Consider the following 6000-nt stretch of genomic DNA (forward strand, 5'->3'; position numbering starts at 1 on the left):
CTCCCTTTTATTTCCTCTAGTGTCCTATTAAAAATCTCTTAATCTCTTTTCAACAATGGTTTATTGAGCACCTACTATGTGCTAAGCATTGCACTAGGCCATGGGCATGTGACTGAGCCAGTCTTAGACACTGCCGACATGGACCTTGCAATCTTTTGAGGAAGGAACACATTGTGGAGAAGCAATAGCTCCCAGAATGGCACAGTCCTTGGTAGGAGATGTGGAAGTGTTATGGAGGCTCAGGGGAGGGCTTTTACCCCCTTCAATTATTCAATGAATATACGTTAAAGCCTTCAATGTTCCAGACCACCTATGAGGTACTTGATGTATTGAGATGAACGATACATGCCCTACGTTCTCAAGCAGTGCATGTTACTATAGTGAGGCAGATGCCCATGCAAATAGACAGTTCTAGTGTCTTGGATAAAGATCCTGCTAGAGTATAGACACCGGAGCAGAAATACACCTTTTTAAGGCAGCATCCCCTGTGGAGTCCTCGACATGATAACCTTGACTGTAATGGAGATCTGGGCTGGAATCTCAACTCTACTAGTCAAGATTGTAACGACCAGTGCCCACCTTGGCTTCCCCATTTGTGGAGAAGGAGATGAAAAGATGCATAAGGCTTCCTCTGGACTAGGATTTTTTTCCGTTAGCTTGTTCTGTCTATGCATAAGTAGGTATGATTCACTTCATGGAAGGAAGGACAGACCAAGGAGGTAAAAGGACTTGTCTAAGGTCACAAGGCCAATGGGTAGTGGAGTAATTTCCAATCACAGCTGATTTGTGTCCAAACCCCATGTCTTTTATTGCATGCTCTGGCGGCACTTGCCGTCCTGAGTGGGGTCAGCTGATATGCACTGACCTCACCCTCCCCTAGAATTTACCCCAAAGCAAAATGCAGCAGAGTTTTTCACAGTCTGCCTTCCCGTGGCCACACCTTTGGAGAAGGGTGGCTCTGAGGGGGGATAGCGTGTGAGTGCAGGACTCTGGGCAGAAGGTGCCGGAATCACCAGATCCTAAGGAGACTGTGTTCCTGACCATATTCGGAGGAAGCCCCATTGCTCTGTATTTATCTAATTGATCCCAGGGCTGGCCAGTGGCGAGCCAACATGAGGCATTTGCTGACTGTGTGCCATTCTATTTTTTGAGTTAGGATTCGCAGGAAAATGAAGCCACATTTTTTGCAGCCAAGGGGGTGGGGGTGGGGCCAGGCATTTGAACAATGGGTTGGCTCCTTGGCCACTAGACCGGGCACAGTCATATTTGGTAATGTGTGGGGCAGGAAATAATTATTTATCGGTGCATTTATTTTCAGGGCTCTGGGTAACAGGCAATTGAATCCAAATATGGTCTGAAGAAAGTTTCAGTTCCATTATATTACTGTCTTCTTCTCCTGGCCCTGGCTCTTTCAGCTTTTGTGATTGGCCCTCAAACAATTCAAACTATTTTTTCCAATGAGATGAATGTCATTAAACACATAGATTCACATGCACGCTTGCATCCATGATGCTTCTTTAAAAAGAGAGGGCTCTAAAGGAATCTGCACGTGGTTTGAGCACTGGCCAGAGAATTGTTTCTCAGTGCCCTGGGGAAAATGAGGATTTTGATATCCCAGCTGTACTGGAGTCCTGACTTCATCAACTATCAGCTCTGGGACCCTAATCAGGAAGTTATTGGACTTCCCCTGAACTTAATGTCCTCATCTGTAAAATGGGCATAGACATTTTTACCCAACAAAATGCTGCAAAAGTAAAATGAGGTGTTGTGCTTTTGAAGCACCTTGATGCCTGGTAGGTAACTGGACTGGGTTGGGCAGAGTCCCCCCAAATTCATGTCTTTCCCAGAACCTCAGAATGTGACCTTGTGTGATGATGGGGTCATTGCAGATGTAATTACAGTTAAAATGAGGTCATACTAGAGTAGGGTGGGCCCCTGATCCAGTATGACTGGTGTTCTCATAAGAGAAGACACAGATCCAATGGTGAAGACCATATGAAGACAGAAGCCGAGACCGCAGTGAAGCAGCCCCAAGCCAAGGAATGCCATGTGCTGCTTGCTGCCACCAGGAGCTGGGAGAGACATAGGAAATTCCATCCACAGTCTCAGCAGGAGCATGGCCCTGCCGATACCTTGATTTCAGACTTTCAACCACCAGAAATGTGAGAAAATAAACATTTCCTATAAAGAGCCCACTTTAAAATCTAGCACAGAGACCCAGTATTTATATTTGTCTATGCTTTGTATCTGGAGATGCACAAGAATTAGAGGGTATGAAGCTGATGAGGTCAGGCCACTCAGCTTCTAAGGACCTGGGTCAGTAATTGTTACTTCTCTCCATGCTTCTGCCTCCGTTCCCCATTTAGTTCTCTGCGAACAGCTTGGCAGAAGAATCTCAGTCGACTTTACACGTGTCACCATAATATGTGGGTTTGGGCCACTGGTTTGATTCACACAGAGACCACATCTACAAACTCTACCTACACATATGCTTACCTTTCTGGTACCGTGTCTCCTGTACATGGACTCTCTGAAGTTCACAGACATGTCCTAGGTACCACACTCTTCCCAGGTGGTAACTTGCCATCAAATATCTGAGTGGGCAAATGTAATGTATGCAGGCATATATCATGCTTATAAAGGCCAGTGCCATTTCTCCAGGCCCCTGTGAACACTTAGGGCTGACAGTGCCTAAATAAACTGGTTTATTTACTGCAGTAGTTACCTGTTTAAGACTAGCTGTTACGTTAAGTAACACAGAGTGCCTGGACTAATAAATTTACAGCGTGCCTGTTTGTTTTACCGAAGAATTTATTGCAGCAGTAATAACTGTCAGGGGGTGAGCCTGGAGAAAGGGCTGGAGCTGACGTGGAGGATCTGTCACATGATCACCTTCCTCATAGCCGCTCTGGAGCTCTTGTCATCAGCTCAAGCACCCGACAGGCGGCCTTGCATCCGTGGAAGGGGGACTCGGGATCCAGCCTCTGGGGTTACGCCGTCTCTTCTGTTGGACCCAGATGGGTGTGAACAACAGGCTTTGTGTGCTGTGGGTGTGATTTATAGAAGCCCCTTGCACTTGGCTTCCATGAATTTGAAGGGGGGCTTCATGCCAGCTAGAGGAAGGGAATGTCCAGCTTTTCAACCCTGGCTAACTGGAGGGTGGCCGGTGAAAAAAACCACACGAAATGTGCAGAATCTTGTACTCCCTATTCCTGATGGGATCTGGCTTTCTGTGTTTGAACCGGTTGGGGTCTTGGGACGGTAGACGAGATGAGGCTGGAAGCATGGGGCAGCGTGTGCAGTGGTTTGGAGCACAGCCTTTGGGTCAGGTGGGTAAGTACTCATCCTGGAATGATCATGTAGAAATTGTGCGCGAGTGGGCCAGAGGTACTGAAATCCTCTAAGTCCCACACGGTCCTCCTCTGAGACACTGGGGTAATCATTTACTTTATGTGGTTGTTTTGAGGACTGGGGGAGGTGCTATTCAAAGTGCCCAGTTCCCAAGATGTGCCTAATAAATACTGGCTTCTGCTGGTATTTTAATTGACTATTTGTAACTCATGGATCTGGGCAAGAGGGAAGACAAGAGAGAGCCTATCTAGTCTGGCCCTCCCCTCATCCCATTTTGCAGAAGGGAAAACTGCTCATGGGCAATGAGTTTCCAAGGTCCTGCTGCATATTCATGGTGAAGACTTGGTCAGAAAACAGATTCCTAAAATCCTAACCCTAACTCTGAGTCATTCAGTCATTTTGCAAACAATTACCAAGCACCTTTTGTGGGCTCAGCAGAGGTGGGAGAAGAGGTGGAAGGCTTGTGTGTCTTCCCTGCCAGATGGAGCCTCAAATAGCTCTGGATCCTAGGTGTCATTGAAAGGACCTGGCATGGAATGGAAAAGCAGGAGAGATTTGTGAAAGGAAGAAGTGACAGCCTCTGTCTCCCAGGGTAGACAGTGCTAGGATAAAAACAAGCAAAAGATTTGAGAGTTTAGAGGTGGATCCACTCGTCCTCTGGGGTGGGAAGGCTCTCTGGAGCAGGAAATACCCTCTCTTTGCCTTGACGGTCATGAGCAGCTAGCCAGGCAGACAGCAGGGTGGGTATTGCAAACAGAGAAACTGTATAAGCAAAGGGACATTTGAAGTTAAAAAAAAAAAAAAAAAGTTGCCTGGTCCTGCAGTAGTGTAGACTGGGTGTGATCAGTCGTGTGGATGAGTTGGGTGTCAGGTGGGGGTATGTCTTGAAGGGTCCTCTTTGGCTGTGCTTCCCGCACACCATCTTTGTTGAGAATCCTACAGTGCACTATGAGTCAGGCAGGGGAGGAGGTATCCTCCCCACCTCGCAGGGAACAGGTTTTGAGGCTGAAGCAATTGGCCTAATGGTATCATTCATTCCTTCATTTGTTCATTCCACACAGAACCAACTACATAATTTGTGGAGGCCAGTGCACAGTGGAAATATGAGAGCTTTCTCCAAAAATTTTTGAGATTCATTAATGTGTTATATTAACAACAGCAGAGCATTAATTCCAAGTGCAGAACGCTTCTGAACTTGTGGAAATGTGCAACTGCATGGGTCACCTGCCCATGAAGCACAGGAAGCCAGTCATTGTTCCCCAGGTTTTTACTTATGTGTGTTGGAGCCCAGGTATTCATCCTAGGACCGGGCATGGAGGTCCAGGAGTAGTTGTATGCTGTGCCACTACAATACTGTATGTCAGGAGTAGTTCTAGGCACTGGGGACTCAGTAGTGAATAAGCCGGAGGTGGTTCTTTGTCTCCTGAAGCCTAGTGGGGGGGAACATACAATAAATCAGTAAGGAATGCATGCATGGGATGGTTTCAGGTAATGATAAGTGGTAAAGGGCTTTAGGGTGGGTTATGAGGGGGGCATTACTGGGATGGTGAGGTGACATCTGGAGGAGATGCTGTGAAGCCTTGGGTGGGGGGTGGGGTGGGGGAAGGTGTATTCCAAAGCAAAGGAAGAGCAAAGGACCTATGCTGAGAATAGTCCTGGAGCACTCAGGAACAGGGAACAATGTGGGGCAAGGACGTTGGTGGCAGTGAGGTGGCTGTGGACAGATATCACAGGGTTCTGTGTGACATGGAAAGGACTTTAGGTTTTCCCTCAGTGCAGTGGGAAGAACTGGACAGTATTGCGGAGGTGACCCGACAGCCAAGAGGCCTCCATTCCAAGATGGTCCTTCACCCGCCTCTCTCCCCATGGCCTGGCGCTCCGGAGCATCAGAGATCTCAAGTGAGCAGTGTGGCTCGAGGAAGGATGGTGTGGGGAGGATTGTTTTTGACCGACAAGCACATGTAGAGCATGAGATGGCCACTTACAGAGCTCTCATGTAACTTGGCCCGAGAAACCATGAGAAGATCAGAGGTGGCCACTGGTCTCACTCCATTCCCTCACTGGCTCTTGTCTGATGCTAAGTTTTGTTATAAGGATAAATAATTGTTCTTTTATTTAAAAACCCTGATGATTACGAAGAAATGCTAACAATTAAGAGAAGTGAAAAAGTTGTAAAAAAAAATCCTAATTTTAGGGGTACCTGGGTAACTCAGTCGGTTAAACGTTCAACTCTTGATTTCCCCTCAGGTCATGATCTCAGGGGTTGTGGGATCAAGCCCCACGTTGGGCTCCACACTCAGCATGGAGTCTGCTTGAGATTCTCTCTCCCTCTCCTTCTGCCTTTCCCCCCACTTGCATGTGCTCTCTCTCCCTCTCTTTCTCTAAAATAAATAAATAAATCTTCAAAATAAAAAAACCCCTAATTTTAAACTGCTCAGAAGTAACAATTTTCAAAATTTGGTAATCATTATTCTGGGCACCTTTATGTATATAATAGAACAAAATAAAATATAGCTAGAAAGAGGAAGTCTTTATAAAAAATATAAGTATGTTTTTAATAAAAGTCAAATGCATTTGTTTTACTTAATTACAACAACCATACAAAAGTAAAGAACAACTTGATCTTTAGATAAATATTTCTCAGTTAAA

Source organism: Eumetopias jubatus, unplaced genomic scaffold (assembly GCF_037043125.1).
Source record: "Eumetopias jubatus isolate StellerSeaLion01/CBP00866 unplaced genomic scaffold, mEumJub1_p1.0 scaffold_7, whole genome shotgun sequence".
NCBI lineage: Eukaryota > Metazoa > Chordata > Mammalia > Carnivora > Otariidae > Eumetopias > Eumetopias jubatus.